Source organism: Strongylocentrotus purpuratus, unplaced genomic scaffold (assembly GCF_000002235.5).
Source record: "Strongylocentrotus purpuratus isolate Spur 01 unplaced genomic scaffold, Spur_5.0 spur5_scaffold_5, whole genome shotgun sequence".
Classification (NCBI taxonomy): Eukaryota; Metazoa; Echinodermata; class Echinoidea; order Camarodonta; family Strongylocentrotidae; genus Strongylocentrotus; species Strongylocentrotus purpuratus.
The window spans coordinates 31,356,033-31,377,362 of NW_022145611.1; positions in this window are offsets into that span (position 1 = coordinate 31,356,033).

The window sequence follows — 21,330 nt, forward strand, 5'->3', positions numbered from 1 at the left end:
ATTGTGTTGCTATGTATAGAGCCAGCATAACGTTCAGTGTTTTAAGATGAACATGCGTGGCATATATAATTATGACGAACTTTATTTTATTATACAGATTTATGGCGATGGTTATTAAGTTTACGCCCTCACGAGTGTGCCCTTGTAATTATGAACGTTGAAATGAGGCATTTAATAGAGATAAAGAACATAAAAACCTACCATAAAGCGTCATTATCTGTAGATAGCTTTTTAGGAGGCTGATCAAAGGGCAACACATTACAATCTTGGGTGTACGTTTATCTGATCTTTCTGCCCTTCTTTCTATTTCTTTTCTTTTCATTTAACTTCTCATCTCTCTCTTTCTTTCTACCCCTTGCTCCCTCTCTCCATCCCTTCCTTCCCCTCTCCCTCTCAACATACCTTGCTCTGTCATTAGTTTCAACATAAATTTAACCCATTTTAATTTTTGTAATTGCTTTTTATTCTTATTATAAAGCATAGAATTCTAATTTATACCGACGGCCACCCCCCCCCCCCCTCTCTCTCTCTCTCTCTCTCTCTCTCTCTCTCTCTCCCTCTCTCTCTCCATCTATATTTATATCTCTCTATCTCTGCTACTCCTTCCCTTTTCTTTCATACTCCTCTATCGTCGAGTCCCTCCCCGTATCTTGACATCATAAGATGGATTAGTTCAATCCGTTTGTTCTTTGGTTTAAGTTCTTCTCTCTCTAGCTCTTTCCCAAACACAATTATTTACCATTCTCTGTCTCTGTTGACTCTGCTATACCAACCTTTAGAACCACCGGGGCGTGTTTGTCTTTAGCATATTTTTAAAGTCACAAGCAAAAAGAAGAGAAAAAAGAGAGAAGTCAATTTTTTAAATCTCCTTTAAACCGTCCGATCTCCCTAATCACTCAAACTAGCCAAGGTCGTGACACTCATTCATTTTGTGTTATCATTTCAGCTCAGTTCCATTCTAGTTCAATTGGTGTTTGCGAGGAAAATCACTTGGGCAAATCCAATCATTTTGTTTGAAATCTTACAAATAAGTCTTACAAAAATTAACCTCGCAATTGTAAGAATGGTATTTTTGCTGTCTGGCATTCCTTGTATAAAAAAAGTAGGTCGTCGAAAGCCCGAATATTTTTTTTAAAGGAATTTACGTTCCCTGATAATTCAAGTAAAAACAAAATAGACACAAAATACATTGCATATTTTTCCATTTGGTAATTTGTTTAAACATGGTCCACCAACAAATATCAAAAGACTACAAATGACATTCTGAAAGAAAACGGTGATTTAATCATCACAATCTTTTTGATGAAGAAATTATAATATTAATTTTGTTTTCTTCCGTACAGTAACAAACTGCATTTAGGAAAGTAATATATTTTACATACACAAACACACAAACATTGATTTATCTTTATCAATTAAACCGTGACGGAAGAGCCGAGGATTACAGTGATGCAGTTTTTTTTCCACTCCCATGCACAGGTGACGCCAAATACCTTATAATAAAAAGACCTAACATCTGTTAAGGTTACTTTTATTCTTAAATCGTAATCTTAGTGAATCCAATGCAGATACAATTTATAAAAGCACTACCTCCAAACATTTAGCAACCATGTTGCTCTTTACATACTTCAGTAGATATTTAATTTCTCCTCCCTTTTTATGATATTAGACATTGATAATTGAATGTGAAAGGATCTTTGTTTTCCAGTGGGTTACTGCACTGTATCCAGAACGCAGTGCGTCTTGCGTTGACTGTATACTCTAGAAGGCATGTTTATTTTTGTTTTAGTTGACACTCATCAAATGAAGTATCAAACTTCAAGATTATCTGCAATCAAAATGTGGACAGACAAACATGGAATTGAATTGTACTCCTACTTCATACATTAGCACTGCAATGCCAGTCTTCAGTACATATATCGTGTATTTGTCCTCTGTAAATCTGCGAAGCCCGTTAATAGTAAGCGCATATAATCTTTACATATTGACACTCCTCCGGTTTTACATATTTGTATATTTACAAATTAATTTACCCAGAGATAATAAGAGAGTATATATAACGAGGTACTTGTCAATATAGAGACAGTGTAAAGCAGTGGCTAATTTGTATTATCTCATCGCATGCAGTGGAAGTATTTGTAGAACAGTGTTGATATCTGGGCAGGCAAATGTTGAATTTCCGACGTGAATTTGTTGACATCTCGCCATAGAATAAGCAAATTAATCAGCTATTTAATCTAGCATGAGATGCTATACATAAATGGACTCGATCGACGAGTGAAGAAGTCAAGAGACAGGGGAAACATCAAGTGAGATGTACACACAGGCAATCTGTCTACTCTGTTTGACGGTATTCCTTGCTTTGTTTTTTTTGCATTTATCTACCTGTTTCAACAGATGTCTCTCATGCTAACTCTAATTATCCATTCATATACTACTTTATGCTATATCTCTACACTTTATTAGTTGTCATATATATTTTTTTATCTGTTGTAATATATTCAATCCAAATTTAGCCACTTCATTTGGTGTCCATCAACCCGTTATGGCTTCGACGCCTCCCATCATTGTTCCCATTTTGTATTGTTGTAAAGTAATATTTCATGGCCCCATGACGTGTGCTTGACATTGGAATTCAATCGCTTTCATGTTCAAGCTTTGTATATAGTAGAAAGAAAGAAAAGGGAAATTGTAGTTCTGATTTCGGTTATTATTTAAACGAACGAGGAGGTTTAAACCCTAACAATTTTCTAAAAGCTGTTTCTTTAGGCTGCAATTATGAAAATTATGAAATCATAAATTACTAGAATAGCACCTAACATCGTAAAACATTAAATCCATACTTAAAATAAAGTATAAGTGTTCAAAAAACAAAAAACAAAATTCCGTGGGCCTTTTTCTATAAACGTTAGAAATGATAAGATGGCATCGATGTGTCAATATGCCTTTTAATTTATATTTTACTGTATGGAACCGAACATTTTCGTCGAACTTGAGCTGATTTCATCGAGCTTGTGCTGCATTCAATATGTATATGTGAAAACAAAACATATACCATAACATTTGTAACGCCACGGTGACTGTAATTACAGACAGACCGCCATGTGGGGGTTTTGTGTGTATGAAATGCACGTGACACACCCATTCTCGTTCGGGTAATTAATCATACTCATTATCTATGAAACGCGAAAAGAGGGTGTGGTTTGTACTGATTCGCTAAGGTGGTTACGGTTTTCGCTTTGAAATGCAAAATTGTTTTAGGGGGGGGGGGAGTGCTCATAAAATCAGTGTAATAAAAGAGTTAGCATAAGCTAATTTTATGAAAATAGAATCAGATGTCATTGATATTCATTATGAAGGCGTGAACCGTCGTGTGAAATCCTTGAACAGATTTGAGAGGCCATCTACATAAATATTTGTTTGATGAGTTTGATAATAAAACATACTATACATACACGTGCGCGCACATTGCACATTATGTCTTACAGACATCCATTCACACACACGCACACGCACACACCCGACCCAATATATAAATATCCTCACGTGCAACTGGGCGGGGTCACACTGAAATATCATCCATCAGGAATCGACAAGCGATCAAACCATAGAGTTGTCTATTGATTATCAAGCGATTGAATATCAACCAGATGTCTCCTCCTACCGTGGTTACTATGGCAACATAAACGTTGTTTGCTGTTCAATGCATTCATAATTTTGTCCATCGATATTTTGATAGAGAAAAACGAAATTGTGTATGTGTATAAATTATATTCATAATATAATTTTATGTATTATTTAGTTGTTGTTGTTGTTGCTGTTGTTGGACATGCCATCCTAGGCCTTAGGATCGAAAGCAAAAATGTTGTGACATTGATGACAAACACGTCAAAAAAAAGAAGAGGAAAATCACAATCGCAACGAAAACATAGAGACCGATACATTATACTTCCCAAGTGTAAATTGAATGTTAAGTTCGAAATTTATGTAAAATATAAGTTAATGATTTGAACAAAGTACTTTGTTGTTGAAAATGACCCCATATTATTCCCTTTCCCGTTTACCTGTTTGACACTTGTATCCTACTCTAGATTCCACAAACTGTGATGGCATGCTTGCATGTCTGATTCTTGATTGAATTGTGGTTTGCTAGCTGGTTGGCCTGAGAATTGATTGTTTTCTTCTTCTTCATTTTCCGGTATCATAATCTAGGTGAAATCCAAGTTGACCGAACATGATTTGAACAAGACATCCTTACTCAATACAAACACTGTGTTTCTAGCGGCCTGCCCTCTCACGATATGTGTCGTCAAGCATGAACAAAGTTGTTAAATTATGAAAACGTTGAGAAAGCAATCGCAAAGTTCGTATTCAAGAATTCACAATGACGGGTATTTCTAAATAAACATTTCTAAATTTCACTGGGTTGTTACCTGAAATAAACAATTTTTCTGATTCAACTGCCTTGAGTATGAAAACAATTTTAAATAGTTTTGAAGTCAGAATTTTAGGTATTGTATTAGTACTGAGAAAATACAAGCTTTTTTCTCTTTTAACCTTTGGGTTTCAAAAAAATTACTTGAAGATTTAACAATTAAACGTCGTAGCAAAAAGGGGGAAAGGCTCATTCAATATGAAAGTAAAATGATATTAAAAAAATCACTTCGCATTTGCTTTTGTCTACAATTTATCCCAACATTGAAAACGTTAACCTTTATAATGTTGCTGTTAATAATCTTACAAGTCTGACAAAATGACTTGGGAGTTTATACCAAACGCGGTTCTCAAAATTACAACTTCTAAAATGTTGTTTATTATCTTTCATTATTTTGTCTCAATTGTATTGTGATTTATTGTTCTGTTCTATATAGACCGATTGATATGATTAACTAATCCATAATCGGAGATCAGCAAACAACTAAGATAGATATAGAGAGAAAGGAACTAAATTATGTCCACAGGAGAAAAAATAGAAGCAATATTGCTACCGAATCGTAGTTATCAATGTTTCAATTTATTATGTAATCAACTATGAAATGACAAATTTTTAACGTCCGTCAAATATTCTTGTGAACTGTAACTGAACTTTTTTTCTTTTATTGTACAGTTGCGTAGGCTTTCCGAATATTATGTCAAATCACGAGATTGATAATATTCCCTCGGGCAATTTTCGAGAATTTTCTTTCTATTTAACTTAAGCCTAGTTTGCGGATCACCATTCAATATTTGTTTGTCAGTTATTCCTGCCTCCATCATGCATCACTTCCAATCCAATTTATTCTATGTCTACCGCAGTGACGTCACTATTATAACAGCAACATTGATCTTTATAAACCACAACAAGAAATATTCTTATAGATTATACTTTTCTCTGACCATTTTGATTGCCATATCATAGTCCTGCCATACCACAATAATTGGACGTACGTGTCTTTGCATGTGTTTGGTGGGGTGGGTTTATGAAGACTGAAAATGGGGAAACTGTTCCTCCTTGGTTTGACCTTAGAACTCATTCACATGAAGGTAAAAAGGCGGTTTTGATTTCAGTTAGCCGTCCCCATTCAATTTAGTGCGGGTAAAAGTTGTATGGTGACGGGGATAGTACATCATGAGGGAGAGGAAAGAAAGAAAGGGTGGAGAGAGAGGCAGAATAAAAGGCCGCTAGGATCGTCAGACAAGCGTGTCGTCTACATGCAACTCAGTCCGCCAGAGTTCGGGGATCTTTTGTCAGGCTCACGTACCGTGTTGCTAGCTCTCAGTCCAGCACCGCGACCTCCATAATAACACACACCTCCGCATAGCATATCCCCTCATCTTATTGTATTCGCATTTTGTGGACCGGAGCGCCGCGCTGGGGGAGAGATCTAAATTCAACTCTTTATTGTAGCCCTCATATGTTTTTCCTCTCTCCTTGTCAACCCCCTTTTTTTTCTTCTTCCTTTTCTCTTTAAATTGAAAATCAGTAATTTCCGACTCTCTTTTGATGTCTTTATATTGACACATGCCAATCACGGCTGGGTTCGTGGTCTGATCTAAAATTGGTTGGATTTTGAATCTCTTGGCCGTGACCGAAATGTAACTAGAAACCCTCGACCGCACAGACCTTGGATTTGGACTTAAAAATTGGGTCTCTTTCATTGAGAAGGAAGTGAAATACTCAAATTGCCAAATAATTTCACTTTTCCTCCTTAAAAACACAGCGGTTTCACGCCACCGTAAGTTCGGAATTACAATAATTATTTTTAAAGAAAAAAAAGTAAAGTTTCCTCTGTTTTTCTAGAGCATGCCCTAGAACTTTGACACGTTCTTAAAAGCATCACAATTGTATTTTCATTCATATCTTTATACTTCTTTTATTATCGTATATATAATTCAAATCAAAAGCCTTGCACGTTACTTTGACAATTTCTAAAATTTCCTACAGCTAGGCCTATATTTTCAATTCAGCATCATAAATTTAATTGCGATAATCATTCGTAACAGATGGAACCATATAGCATATATGTTTCTTCTTGTACTATAATTTTAACTATTTTGCATACAAGTGAGCATATTAGGAAGTGTGGGATTAATTTAGAATCATACTTATGATGTGTGTATGATACACATAATACAACCTTGCTGTATCGTAATCAACGTTCATAGTTATGGGCAGATACATGCACTCAGCTTGCTATTTTCTGCTAATTCCCTGTCAACTTCTTTTATTTTTAGTAGCGATTGACTTGCAGTGTGTTTACATCATTTTATTGTAAATAATGTAAACATTGTAATATATCGCATTTAAATTGGTTAATAGATCAATAGAATTATATTTATATCATACATCACAATTACCATACAATATAAAAAAAAATAATTGTCATCTCACAACTACACATCCGTTTTTACATACTCGTGAAAAAAAAGAACATGAACGTTATCATACACATATTTCTTGCAGTAGTCATTTGATTTATCCGCTTAAAAAATATAATATAATAAATCAGTGGGCGAACTTTATAGTTTTGAGTTCACCTCTTTGAGTGGTATACAGGTATACGCCCCTTTTAAGAGAGACGGATGTTCGTATTGTTCTTCGGGTTAATGGTTAACCCTGCCACAGGGAATCGATGCTGAAACATGGTCCAGCTCGCCCTGATAAGTATACCTATAGCACGTACCAGGCAAGGTTAATCAAGGTGATCAATAGCTGAACGAATATATTTTTTCATTTAAAAAATTGGAAACAGAAAAGATTCATCTGTACATCTGAGGTATAATTAATCCTTTGAAACGTGGTTAGAATGCTTAACAATTGGATAGCTCGGTAATTGATTAGGTGTGACGAACAGAAAGTTTCAGTTTTTCTGTTGTTACGCTGAGTTCATTTATTGATTATGAAAAGGATGTAATGAAATGAATAAAACCTATTTATTGCTGATCCCTTCCATTGCAATACAGTCCATTTTCAATAATTACAATCGGGCATTATTATTTTATATCGCGTTCCCTTTAAAAAAAAGTACTGTTTTACTTCAGTAATATGCTATACATATTATGAAAGCTACTATGACATGTTTTTTTGTGTGTAATACCTTAATCATTGGTAATCCCGTTAAGAAAATATCTGATGACTGATGAGAGACTGTTCCTGAGTTATTTGTTTTTCTTCCCAATCTTTCATTAAAATATGTTGATTTCCCGATCCATGTAAAATGCTACATTATGTGTAAGTGTATTATCTAAATCAGATTCTCTAAACCGTTTAAGTGGTCTATAAACCGACCAACATTGTGTAGCTTGAAATAAAATGCAACCAATAGTATAGCTATCTCGGCTTCCTCCCTTACACTTGCAAAACGAATGGTAGCGTCTCTGCAGTTGAGTAAAGATATGAAATGAATTATGCCTTAGAATCCAGTCTTTATCATGTACACATCAGACATGGTTAAGGAAGATACAGCCATAGTATTACGTAATATAGGACGTTAATATTCCAACTCTGACTTAATCAAGGTTTTGAATTGGTCTCCAATCTTAGGCCTATTCATATAAAGGGCATGTTTCAGCTGTAATGATAACCAGAACCTGGTTTAAAAATTCTGAAATAATGTCTCAATCGATTTGATTTGTAACTGATGTAACCCATCAAATACGACAACTGGGTTTAGGTTTTTCATGACAGAGATTAGAATGTAGGCTTGAACGATTTCGATCTAATATTTTTTTAATGTCGGGGTATTCAGTATAAATATTCAAGTTTATATTTCTATTTAGGTGAGGTGCAACGTCTTCGCTTGATTGTAAGCATTTACACTGGGCAATAGGGAGGAACCTTTTATCTTTTAGCTGAAAGCCTGATTTTTAACTTTGTATTCGGGTGCCACACATTCTCGATAAAAGTATAAACCTTTAAATATGAATTCAAATTATGAATGATATTGTTATACGAGGATCTGGCTTTGATTATTACACATGACTCTTCCGTGTAAATTCCAATCGATTTAAGCGGTAACGTAAAATTCTTTTAGCGCTACACATCTGTAGCTACGTGGAACAAGCAGTGAACAAGCAGTTAGACAATAGTTGGACCCAGAATATTTTCAAATGTATTTGAACAACCATTAATAAAGGATTTCGTTTTGAAATGTTAAGGCTTTACACAAGAATTGGGGTCACTATCATGACTCTTTTTAATGAGAAGTTCATTGAGGCCAAAAAGTCGCTTGTGTACGTTTGTTGTAAAAGGCATCGGCGCCTAACAAAATTAATCTCTTTCTTTCAGACCCTTTGATGTCATCTTGTCTTTTTCTAGGTAACGAACTCTAATCAAAATCCACCGGTGGTATGGTTAGTTTAAAGTTTGCTCTCGATTTAGCCCTCCCCACCCCCTCCATTCGACTTGGTAATTTGCGGCTTTTAAGCAACAATAAGCCGTCAAGCTTTCTATTGTTACTGGCTGGACAAAACCAATTACATCATTAGTATTCTCTTAATTGAAGGCTTCTACTGTGTGTTTCATAAAATCCCATGTCTCTGTATTCTCTCTTTTTCTTTTCATCAATGCCAGCGGTACAGCTTTAGCAAACAGTGTCTTTTCGTCTAATAGCATGCGCGCCATCCATCCATTCAACCAGCTTAAGATACCGGTATCAGCTGGTGTATTAATATGTTGTCCATCTTAATTGTATGTAGGCCTCCCTAAAATAATTTTAATTTTGATCTCAGAAGAAAAAAATCAATAAAATCACGGGAAGGTTATATATTTAAGTATGTACATGATAGTCTTCCTCCTCAATTCGCTAAATGTTATATCAATGATATAAATATAAAACCTATCCGTGATTTTATGAAATCAGTTTTGTTCTAATTAATGTACTTTGGGGCTGTTTTTTCATATATTTATGCTTTATCAAATGTCATTTAAAAGTTAAACAGGAGGAAAGGCAAAAAAGCTAAAGAGAATCAATGGTTTAACTAAAATATATACATAAACAATGGAAGGGTAGTCTGTAATAAGAAAATAATAAAATAAACACAAAATGATATAATGTTGTTAGAATATTGATACACGAGTGAAAAATGTTAGGAAGTAGCCATTTTCATTAGGACTTGCAACGATGATTATAGAGGTTGCTTGGATGCGGTAAAGCTTGATGACATTGGCGATGTCGAGTTGTGGCTGTGATGACGTTGATGGTGATGTCAGCCAGCTCGTTGCTATCGTAGGTCATCAGGATGATCATGATCAGTATAGAAATTCGTAAACCACAATCTAACCCCAACCATACCTCGCTCCTCCTCCCCCATTGTAGTCGCTAACACGCTCAGTAAACTTCACCCCACCAAGCACCATTGTATTACCCCTATTGTTCCCTTGATCCTTTCCATAGAGGGCGTTGCATATGATGAAAACAAGAGCGTTCAGACCTACGTCAATGAATACGAATAGAGGTGGTCTGATTTTACTTTCCCTCATGTTTTTATATTTTCTTTTCAACCATCTCGAGAGCGACAAGATAATATGATAATGGGAAAAGCGAAACCGCGGAGTGGTTCTCTCACCGAGATCACGAGAGAAGGGTTTAATCCGATTCTGAGGTCTGGAAGTGTGGATCATTTCCCGGGAAACATTGACGACATCGGAACAGATTTAGTCTATTTACAACTTTCTTTCTAGGAAACTGTCCGTCTTCACCAAACCGTTAACTCTATTTTGGTTACGGTTCAGCGTAAACATACTATATTTAGAAACAAAAAACAAATTCACTTCCTTAAACTGTTTTTGTTTTATTGTGCTAATTTTCATATTTGTCCGGAAGGTTTAAATTTAAAGTTAAGTTTAAAATGGTTCCCCAAACTGTTACATCTATCGATAATTTATAATTTATATAGGGTAACAAAATGGAAAAATACTTAATCTTTCTAAGTTTTGCTAAAAGATCTTAGTTAAGCATTGCAACTATTTTTTTTTTTTTTTTTAATGTTTAGTGTGATAGAGAGAAATTTATGACATTTATGGAACGTATTGTAGGCGGGAAAAAGAGGGGAGAGGAAATAAATATATACATAGTATCAAGACGAGTAGATCGTAAAAAGCTGGAGCATGAGTATTAAAAGAGGTATAGAAAAAGAAAAGATAATAAAGAGAAATGAAAGTAGTCATCAAATGAAAAAAAGTAGACTATAAAAATCGAATCATTAAATATAAGACCAAATTAAGGAAAAATAAACGATAGCAAAGAAACGAGAAGGTAATGCCAGCAAAAGAATAATTCAAAAAAGTAAACAAAAAATAGTAAGGGGAATGATCCAGCGATTGATGGAACTGTCAAGTATAGAGATATGGCGTATAAAGATCAAGAGCTCGAGGGGAGAAAATATACCAAAATAGGTGACATATGAATAAAGGATACTGAAGCATCTAAATTCCCTGCGTTTTGCATTTGTCTGATTTCATTACACCAAACTTTGCTTTTCAAATACATCTTCCATTGTGTATAATCACAATTGTATGGCTTTACTTTGATTCTATCTATTTTGAATGTACAGGCTGTCACTGAGGAGGATGAGGTGTTGATGCGTGAAAGATCTCCATTTGTCCCTTCGTCATTCGCTCTAATTCAAATTGCAGTTTTCATTTCCTATCTAATCTCCCAGCGCTTCGAACATTATCCAAATTAACCACGCTTCATATTTTTAATTTCTTGATTATAGGTTTCACACCTATATACGTCATCAATAACAATCTTACATCTCTCTATATATCTGTTTCTGTCTCTGTCCCGGTATCTCTTTCTCTCTTCCTCACTTCCTCTTCCCTTTTTTCATGTCTTTCACTCCCTCTCTCTCTCTCACTCTCTCTCTCTCTCTTTCTCTCTCTCTCTCTCTCTCTCTCTGTCTTTCTCTCTCTCTCTCTCTCTCTCTCTCTTTCTTCTACTTCTATTTCTAACCACTTTTTTTCACTAACGAACCCATCTCCTCCTTGCGACCCCTCTCTTTTCCCTTTCCCCTTCTTTCTCCCGATTTACTCTCCTTCCCGGGCAAGTCGCTCCAACTTTTCAAAGTTATATTTTAGTTTATCTTTAGCTGTATGATCTAATAAAGTATTACTGCTATTATTTGTTTCGCATTCATTCACGTACACCTGCACGTGTTCATCTGTAACATCAGTAAATCTCTTCTTTATTTGAAGTTGAGCACACATTTAATTTTGTATGTGTTTTCATGTGAGTGAAGTGTGTGCGTTGGATGTGTGTGCGTGCGCGTGAGATTGGTGTGTGGGTGTGCGCGCGTATTTTATGTCTCATTGAACGTTTCTCATTTTCTCTCAATTAAATCACAGTTTCCCTCTTTATATCTTTCATGTGTTCACGCTCACCTTTATACATGTATCGTACTATCCCTTCATCCTTTGTATCTGCCTTTCTATCTTTCTCCATCTCTCCTCCCTTCTCTCTCAGTCCTCGTGCTCCAAGTTTATCTGTTTGGTAGCTGTCAATCTTGTAGGTTTGCGTGACCAGGTAATGGAAGCATCTCCGCTCGTCTTGCCCAGTCCGTCCGCTATCTCGCCTTGGAACGGGATCTTAATCAAACATACGATCAGCCTGCCGCGCTCCCAGTATCGATCTACCTACCCATAATATTATTGCATCCACAACTAAAGAAGAAATAAAGAATTCTCCCTTTCTTACCATTTTCCAACGAATTTCTCCCACTCTATTTCTATCTCGTCTACAGATTTGGTTGCATAATTTGGCATGCGAGAGAATTAATTGACGTTAGTTGATGATGACGAAAAAGAAGATGAAGAAAAGTTAGATGGAGATAGGAAGGTTGAGACGTGACGTGACCGAAAAAGAGAATAGAAAATGGGCGTCATGGCTTGCTCTCACGCCTCCAACCATTATCATTATTAGCTCTTAAATCAATAGAGTAAGGTTAATGAGGTCCTACGTCATCACATTTGTTCCATTTCATTTCCTAAAGCGAGTCGCCACATTTCGAGAAGTACCTCCATCACTTCATAGGGTATTGAAAGTTGTCTCAATAAACAGATGAAATGCGTTTATGAACAAGTATCAAAGTTATTGTATTCGATCGATAGAAATGACGATGTCTCTCAAGTTTTAGCAACTTATAGTTATATTGTATTTGCACATGAGAGTAAGCTGTTTGACTAACAAAAGATGAGCTTTCCAAACTATTCAGGTGTCTTTTTAAAACAAATGCCCCAAAAGTCCACAACTTTTACTCTAACTTGCAAACTTTGTTATGCTTTCCAATCTCCTGAATGAGATTTAAAGAAATAAAATGTAATAATCGAGAAGAACGTTTTATTTGTTTGGTATTTAGAATGGCTTCTGAGTAAAACTTCAATACCTTCTGAATGAGGCACCGAAATTTTAATCCAATCAAACTTTTATTATAATGATTTGATGTTATGACGCTTTTTTTTCCATAGCTTTGGATTTTGAAATCAAAAAGTTGAAGTAATTCTGTATATACGACGTCGAAACAAGACGGAACGCCTTCTGGTTACGCGGTTGAGGCCTAAACAATATGTTTATGTTTTCATTTCTGCTGTTGCGATCTCTTCATCTACATCACACTATCGTAAACGGTAATCCTTTCTGTTAGAAAATAATATTTTCTGCTGGTTAATGTATCTAACATCCAAATCGAAATGTACTAGTATGATTGAAAAAAAGCAACAAGAGTAGAGATTGTATATTCCTAACAGTATCTCCACCTTTATTTGTCATTATGCGGATTAACTTTTTGTTAAGTTCATACTCATACTGCATTTTGTAATGATACATCAAAATTCGACGAAGTAGTAATTACATACTCATCACAGGTACTAATATGATGGCAATTAAAGCCATGTTAGGATGAAGTTACTCCATGATGTTGGATATCCATTAAGGGATGTAATGGATGACGAAGGAAATAGTCAAGGTGACCTTCTACGACGTTCTTTCTTAGCATATTAACTCAAGATATTTGGTCATTTGGTGTCACTTACGTTACTATTAGTATGATGGTACCATTACGATGGATTTAATCAATCGATATCATTTTATTTGGTAGTTTAGTCTAATCAATGCTCTCTGGTTATGCTCGTAGGACTTTCATCAGTTATAACACTATAGTACAGAATAGCCTGGACTAAACAAACGAATTAATGATAAAGTAACATTATGTGTAGGTGGAAAATCACTTTCTTGACCCTGTTTTGAGGTCTGAAGGAGGCTCTAGCTCTTAGAGGCAAAGAGAGAAGACGTAGATATTAAGGAAAGTCTAAATAGAAGAACAAGAAGAAGAGATGGAAACAGGGATAGGAAGAGCAAACCAACATGTGACAACATTTTAAGGCCACCAAGTCAAGGGCAGATGGAAAATTCGACACCCGTTATCGATCTTATGCCAACCAGCTAACTCTCTGATATTTGAAGTTAACCTATCTTTATCATGAAACCAATAGCCGCAGTGGAATATTCAAGAGGGGTTCTTTTTTACACAGGTTTGAGATCAGTTTTCTTTTCCCCATACCACCAACCAACACCATATAACCGTCACCCACCGGATCTTGCCTGCTCTCTAGCGCTCTCTTCTCCCGTGTGTTTGTGGATCGACCAGGTGTCCATGTATTGATCTTTTTTTCTTGTTAAAAAAGAGAGATTGAAAAAGAAGAGATAGTGCGCTTTCCTTCCGTTTTTCCTAGCGATAAATTTGCTAAATTCATCGATAAAACCCTGGTCTGACTTTGGCGGTGATGAAGGAAGGCAAACTGCTCCTCCGTGGTATGGCTACAGCTGATGAGGCCGAGAGCGCCCCCGAAGACCACGGCTATCTCGATGAGAGAAGTTGTCTGTTTACTTTCTAAGACAATCCAGAGCTAGCACCATGGTTATTAGATTAGTTGGCTGCTCGTAATATCAGCCAGATAGCGATGTCGTGGTAATCGTGCGCCTAGGGTATTAAGGAGGAGAGGAATAGGGAGATGGAGAGAGGGAGACATAGCGACGGGACGACATCCTCATGGCTGAAAATGATGACGGAGATTAGATGAGGGCGGAGGAGGATGGGGATGAGCATGATTAAAGAGATGGAATCTAGGGGAAGGCAGACGGGAAGGATTTGGGTCGCTCTGATAGGAACGTGACCATAATCTTAATTTCTTCTTTTCTTTCTCTTTGTTTCTTCTTTCTCTCGTCGTCGTAGCATAAAAGCTCGCGAGAAGTTAGCCGGAACACGATTGAAAATCCTCCATCGGTGATTGGCAGGTCCGTCCGTCGCAGCGCTTGAAATGGTCTAAAAAGTTATGACTGTCTTGTATGCCGTCTATAAAATGAAAAAATTAAAAGTGAATTCTCCTACCGACAATTCTACTGTCGTCGCTATTTCATTCCAGACCTTATCTTATTGGTCATCAATGAACATTACATTAAAAGTTTTTTCTTATTTCCCTGAAAAAAGATAAACAAATCACCTACGACAGACAGAAGTTATTGGAGTAGCATGAACCAAATCTTCATGCGAAATATCAGTGAAAATCCCTAAACATTCATCATTCTCCTTAAGCTTTAAATCGTTTATTCTATTTTAGATGCGGAACAAATGACGATTTCAAATCACCAAACCAACATGAGCTCTCTGGCATTGCGAGTTTTGATTTTAGAATAGTCTCAGACTTTAACCCCATCGATGAATGGTTTATCTTTTATCATGTTGTTATTCAACCAAACGCATGCAGGATTGTATATTAAGATTTCATGTGTTGTACCCACATGAAGTAAATAGATCTGCTCGTTTTATCTTTTATTACAAAACACTTTTATCAATGAACTAGTTCACTCTCTGAAACAGCACTATAGGAAAAAACTTTCTTCACAGTTGCCATGGTAACACTATATACCAGCATCTGTCTGATTTTTTCCCGCCATAAAGCCACCGCCCTCTTTCTACCAGACGGCCCCGAGGGACGGGTGCCCTCTGCTATACGATTACCGATAAATAAAAGCATTTCTTTTACACTCGAATAACTAATTTCCCTGACATTTTTATTTAAAATAACTGTCTAAATATTGACTTATAGCTGTCAGATCTCTTCCAATCCGACAATTACCTGCTTGGCTGGATTGTTGAGGTCATTATTGAGGATAAAAATCGCCTTTTCAATAAACATGACTAAACCACAATAAAGAGAGATGGGAAAGGTTTTCTATTGTCTATACAGACCGCGGGGGAAATACCTCATACAACGAATCCGAGTCAATGCACATTTTCAAAAGGAGTTTTTCAATTTTAACAAGTTTTGGTGCTTTTAACAGCCATTCATGGGTGTCGATCCCGGGGGGGATGGGGGGGATATATCCCCCCCAATATTTCAGGTGGGGGGGATGGCCTGTACAATCATCCCCCCCAATAATTCACCATAAAATTATTTTTTTAAATGAAGAGAAAAATTAATGATGAGAGTCCGATGAGAGTAGTTAATTGTTATTACTCGCAAGATGACCATCAATATACACATTTTGCTATCTCATTTTCATAATACATACATTATATACGAAGTTAATAAGACAACCGTATATGAGACAAGAATAAATTGAATTCTCGCTCATACGGCTTCATCAGGAATTGATGAATTTATTCAATTTGTTCAATCAACAGCATATCATAGAAATGCAGTGCGCCAAATGCAAAGACGCAGCATCAAAAGCAACGAGCTAAATGTTAAGCGCGAAGCACAAAAGTAGCAATCTGCAATGCACATCAGACAATCCTGGACAGTGTAAACATAGATGAACTCTGTGACGATTTCGTGATGAGATCGGAGACAAAGAGAAAGATTTTCGGACATTAGTATGACTTATAAAATAGTTCACTAGTTGTTATGTTGTTTCCGTTCACCCTTTTTAAAATTCACGTCATTGTATCTTTATTTTTATTTTTTTCACTCATTTTATTTCCTGATATTTCCTAAAACATTTTTCATTTTTGGAGAAAGATTATTATGTCACAACTTATTTTCAGTTGGGAAACTGAATTCAGACAAGGATTAATATAGAGAACAGTACAATGAATCGTCTTCTTTCTCTAATAATTTAGCGAACAGGGCAAAGCTGTTAGGGGGGCAACTGAATTCGGACGTGGATTAAGAGTAATAATCAAATGAAACGTCAAAGTACACGATACAACTAATCGTCTTCTTTTACTAATAATTTAATAAAACGTGAAAGCTTCCGCGCTACGCGCGGAATGGGCGAAAGTGAATACAGACAAGGATAAAGAGTAATAATTTATTGAAACATTAAAGCTTCCGCGCTTCGCGCGGTAGGGGGGAAACTGAATTCATGAAGGACACGATACAACAAATCGTCTTCTTTCTCTAATAATGTAATAAAATGTGAAAGCTTCCGCGCTTCGCGCAGGATTGGGTAAAAATGAATTCAGACAAGGATTAAGAGTCGAGAATGGTACATCGAATCGTCTTCTTTCTTTAATAATCTAATGAAACGTCAGAGCTTCCGCGCTACGCGCGGGGGAAGGGGAGCTTGATTCAAACAAGGAATAAGAGTCGAGAATGGTACATAGAATCGTCTTCTTTCTTTAATAATCTAATGAAACGTCAGAGCTACCGCGCTACGCGCGGAGGAAGGAGAATTTAATTCAAACAAGGATTAAGAGTCGAGAACGGTCCAACGAATCGTCTTCTTTCTCTAATAATTTAGTGAAACGTCAAAGCTTCCTCGCTTTGCGGGGGGGGGGGGACTCCCCCTCCCTGCACCCAACCCCCTAGGAACCGCGCTTCGTGTGCTAACTACCGCCCCCCCCCTTAAATTAAATCCTGGCTACGCGCTTGGGAGGGGTGCAACTTGCCACACGCTTCTACCACTTTGGTTGCTTTGATCCATTGCCGAAAATATTTTGGCACCTATCATCCCCCCCAACCACGGATACAAATCGACACCCTTGCAGCCATTTATCTGTTATTCCGGCCAATGAGCAGTGAAAATGGAGAAATGCAAGAGGACAATACGAAGGGAACGTGAAAGCCACTTGTTTCACAGCGCCGTGCCTTTTATCGGAAGCGGGGAGGACGTGGGGAGAATCTGGTTGAAATCTCCCGCGTTTTCGGTACCACGGCCTTCTGCGCGCCCCAAGCAGGCAATACAAGGAAGGCGGGTTCGGATGCACGCCACAGACAGACGATCGGTTGCAATAGGGCAATTCAAGCAGAAGACGAGCGAAAGTGGCGCCGTGGGTTGCCCGTCAGACATGCCTCCAAAGTCCCGCTAAACCACAAAATGAGGCCCCTGGGAAAAGCATAATTTTCCTTTTGTATATACATTTCAGACCGATTCTTTTGAGCCCTCTAAACAACAGCGTTGGATTTGACATGAGATGATGTCTCCATTTTTTATCATATACAAGTCGAAAAATTTAGAGCACCTATTCAAAAATCAGGCCTTGTGTATGAGTATATTCACTCTATTGTGCAACCAAGCGGAGGGTAAATTGATGTTTACGTCTAACCTTTTTTGAAACCATTAACTTTTTAGGGTTTTAATGTCAGATTTTGAAGTGAAGTCATCTCTCTCCCGCTGTGTCTCATAAAAGATACCACACACTATCGATGATGGGTGCACAGCGAGTTTTAACGCCTTTTCAAGTGGCGGTAAACTACTGTATTTATAAATCTGGGCCTATGAACTTTTGCATTCTCGTTCCAATAATCTGGATTATTTCTCTTTGTATCTTTGTTCTTCTTATTTGTTCTATTTTTTTTAAAATAAAAACAATAAGTACTCTTATGACGATATACTTATCCCCTCTTTTCTCGTTCTCCATGTCTCCTCTCCATCCCCTTCCCTCTCTCTCTTTCTTTCTCTCTCTCTTTCTCTCTCTCTCCCTTCTCTATTTATGTTGCATGCGTCTCTTTCCCTCTTTATCGGGTTTTTCCGTTTCTGATTTCCTGTATTTCCTTAAGAAACCCTCCCCCTCTCTCTCTCTCTCTCTCTCTCTCTCTCTCTCTCTCTCTCTCTCTATTACTCTTACGCTTTCTTTCTCACTATCTCTCTGTATTTTTTTAATGTTTCTTATATATTTTGGCCGACGTACGTACCAGGCTCTAAATCGTTCCCATTCAAGGAGATAATGCCTTGTTTACTTCGTGAATATATCCACACAAAAGAATGTCAACCAAACTTTCCTCTCCCGCTTCATCATCAGAGAAAAGAAGACAAACGATTTTCGGTTGGAGAATCCCAAGAGCAAACTCAAGTTGTCACTCCACCCACGAAGGTATTGTTCCTCATCAATCCACTTTTTTCTTTCACTCCCTCTCTTTCTCTCTTTCTCTTTCTCTCTCTCACTCTCTCTCTCTCTCTCTCTCTCTCTCTCCCTTCTCTTTCTTTCTTTCTCTATCTCTCCCCTTTCTTTTATACTGTTTTGTCTATATTTTTTATAAGGATTTTTTAATATCTATCTCCCATTTATCACCATTAACTTTGCTTTTTTTCATAATGATTTTTTAATATCTACCTCCCATTTATCACCGACCGTTAACTTAAAAACATTTCTTAAAATACCTCTTTTATTTATTTCTCTCTTGCTGACATTCTGTCCCTCTTCGCTCCTTTTTTCCATCCCCTTTTTTTCTGCATATTTTCCTTTCTCTGTTTGCTTTTTGTTCATTTCTCTTTTTCTTTCATAGGCTAGTAACTCCATGATTTTAGTAATCTGGTTGTCTTACTTAGATCTAAATGCCTTCATCAAAATTCCTATACGAGTCTATACCTCCTTCTAACCTAACCTAATTACTTATTTCTCTAACTCTTTCTCGTTCTCTCCCCCCCCCCTCTCTCTCTCTCTCTCTCTCTCTCTCTCACACACACACACACATACACACATATAAACACACACACACACTCTTTCTCTCTCTCTCTCTCTCTCTCCCTCCGTCTCTATATCTCTACATTTTCCACCTTCATCTCTCACCGAGTCTCCAACCACATCTTATGCCGAGGTATTAATGACCCCAACCCAAAGAAAAGTCAAACACTCTTCAGCATTCTTTAGAAACTACCCTGTGGTACCAGCCTTAAACAGAGAGACAATGAAAGAAATGGAGAATGCAAAACAATGCCACTCGAGAGCGGCGTTGAGGGACCAAGCCTTATTGAGTTATCTCCTTTTCTTCTTAACTTTTCAAGAGTGTTTGTTTTCACCTAGACGACATCGGGACGTGGGAAGAAATTTTTTCTTCTCAAACGGGAACTTTAAAAAAAATTTGTACACCAGATATATCTATTAAAGGGCAAGCCAAGCTTCATTTTAATTCGCTTTGAAGGAATGTAGACAAATCTAAAAATTGATTTTTCATTGAGCCAAATAAAGATGAAGAGAGTTGTAAATAAATATTCAAAATTATGTGAGAAATTTTGATACACATTATTAACGAATTCTTTTCAAACTTTCATTAACCTGTTTCTCTTGCTTTTTATGTTTCACCAATTCAACTTCTTGCAAAGGTTAGATTGCCCTTCATAAAATAAATTGTATTTATTTCTTTCGCCGTGTTCTTCCAAGCAATAATAATTGTTTATTATTATGAACATTTATATATATACATTTATATATAATAACGATTTATGGGGAATTGATATTGATTATAAAATGTAAATTTAACTGTTTACAAAGGCCAGATTCTTATTTATGATAACCTTTAACCAAGTTTATTTTTACTGAACATTCCTGGTACTAGAAGTCGACTATAATCCGATAGTGGAGAAACGAAAATTGCATCATTATTTTATTTATCTTGGGTGTACATTATCTTTTTGTTCTAAATAATAATGTTTTAACACTGTTCTATAATCGTGTTAGTATATTTATCTTTTTTATATATATTTCATTTGTATATATAAGGCCTTACTTGTTGAAGGACAGACTAACAGTGCAACAGTTGATGTCATTTCTAATTTTCTTCTGCTTCCATACTTACTCTATATTACACCCCCAAAATCGGAAAATCCGACTAAAATCAATGGAATCATCATTAAGCGAGCCTCCTCTCGAAAAGGGAAAAAAGGAAAAGAAAATATCAGTCCGAAACAAAAACCATAGCTTTCGTAAAGTGAAGCTCGAATAATTCTATTATTGACTTCTCCGTCCATTATCTCACCGGCAATAGAGGATTCAAAGCCATCAGACGTCTAATCAGGCATAGCTAAATGCATCCGTAATTTCATTAAGACTTGGATGTCCATTAGATGCACCCCGGGATGAATACGGGTCTTGATTACCGTTTGGAAATCTCGGTTGAATACTTGCCTTTTCCCCCTTTTTTCAGACCTTGTCCTGCATCGTGAAGAGAGAAATTTTTAATGGATTCAATATCATATCATTGTTTTATATGAACGTGAACGTTCACTCATCTTTTTGTCTTCGGTTACACGTGCGTGATTTTTATGTTTTTCCTTTTATTTTTATTTTTCCACGCGCTTCTCTCACCCATTCCCGTTTCTTCTCTCGATTATTTCTCTCTCTCTCTCTCTCTCTCTCTCTCTCTTTCTCTTTCCTAATCGCAGTTTCTCAAAATCCACCTCTCTCTCTCTCTCTCTCTCTCTCTCTCGCTCTGTATGTGTATTATTTTGTCAATATAGTTATTTGCGATATTGTTGCCAATATAATTATTTGTGGTATTGCTGATGTTAATGATCAATGCTATTTGCAAATCGCAAAATATCAATACTTAAAGAGAAGCAGATTTTTATGTTTTCATTCCAATTTTTTGAAATAAATATTATACGTGCAATAATTGATTTGTTACTTTTT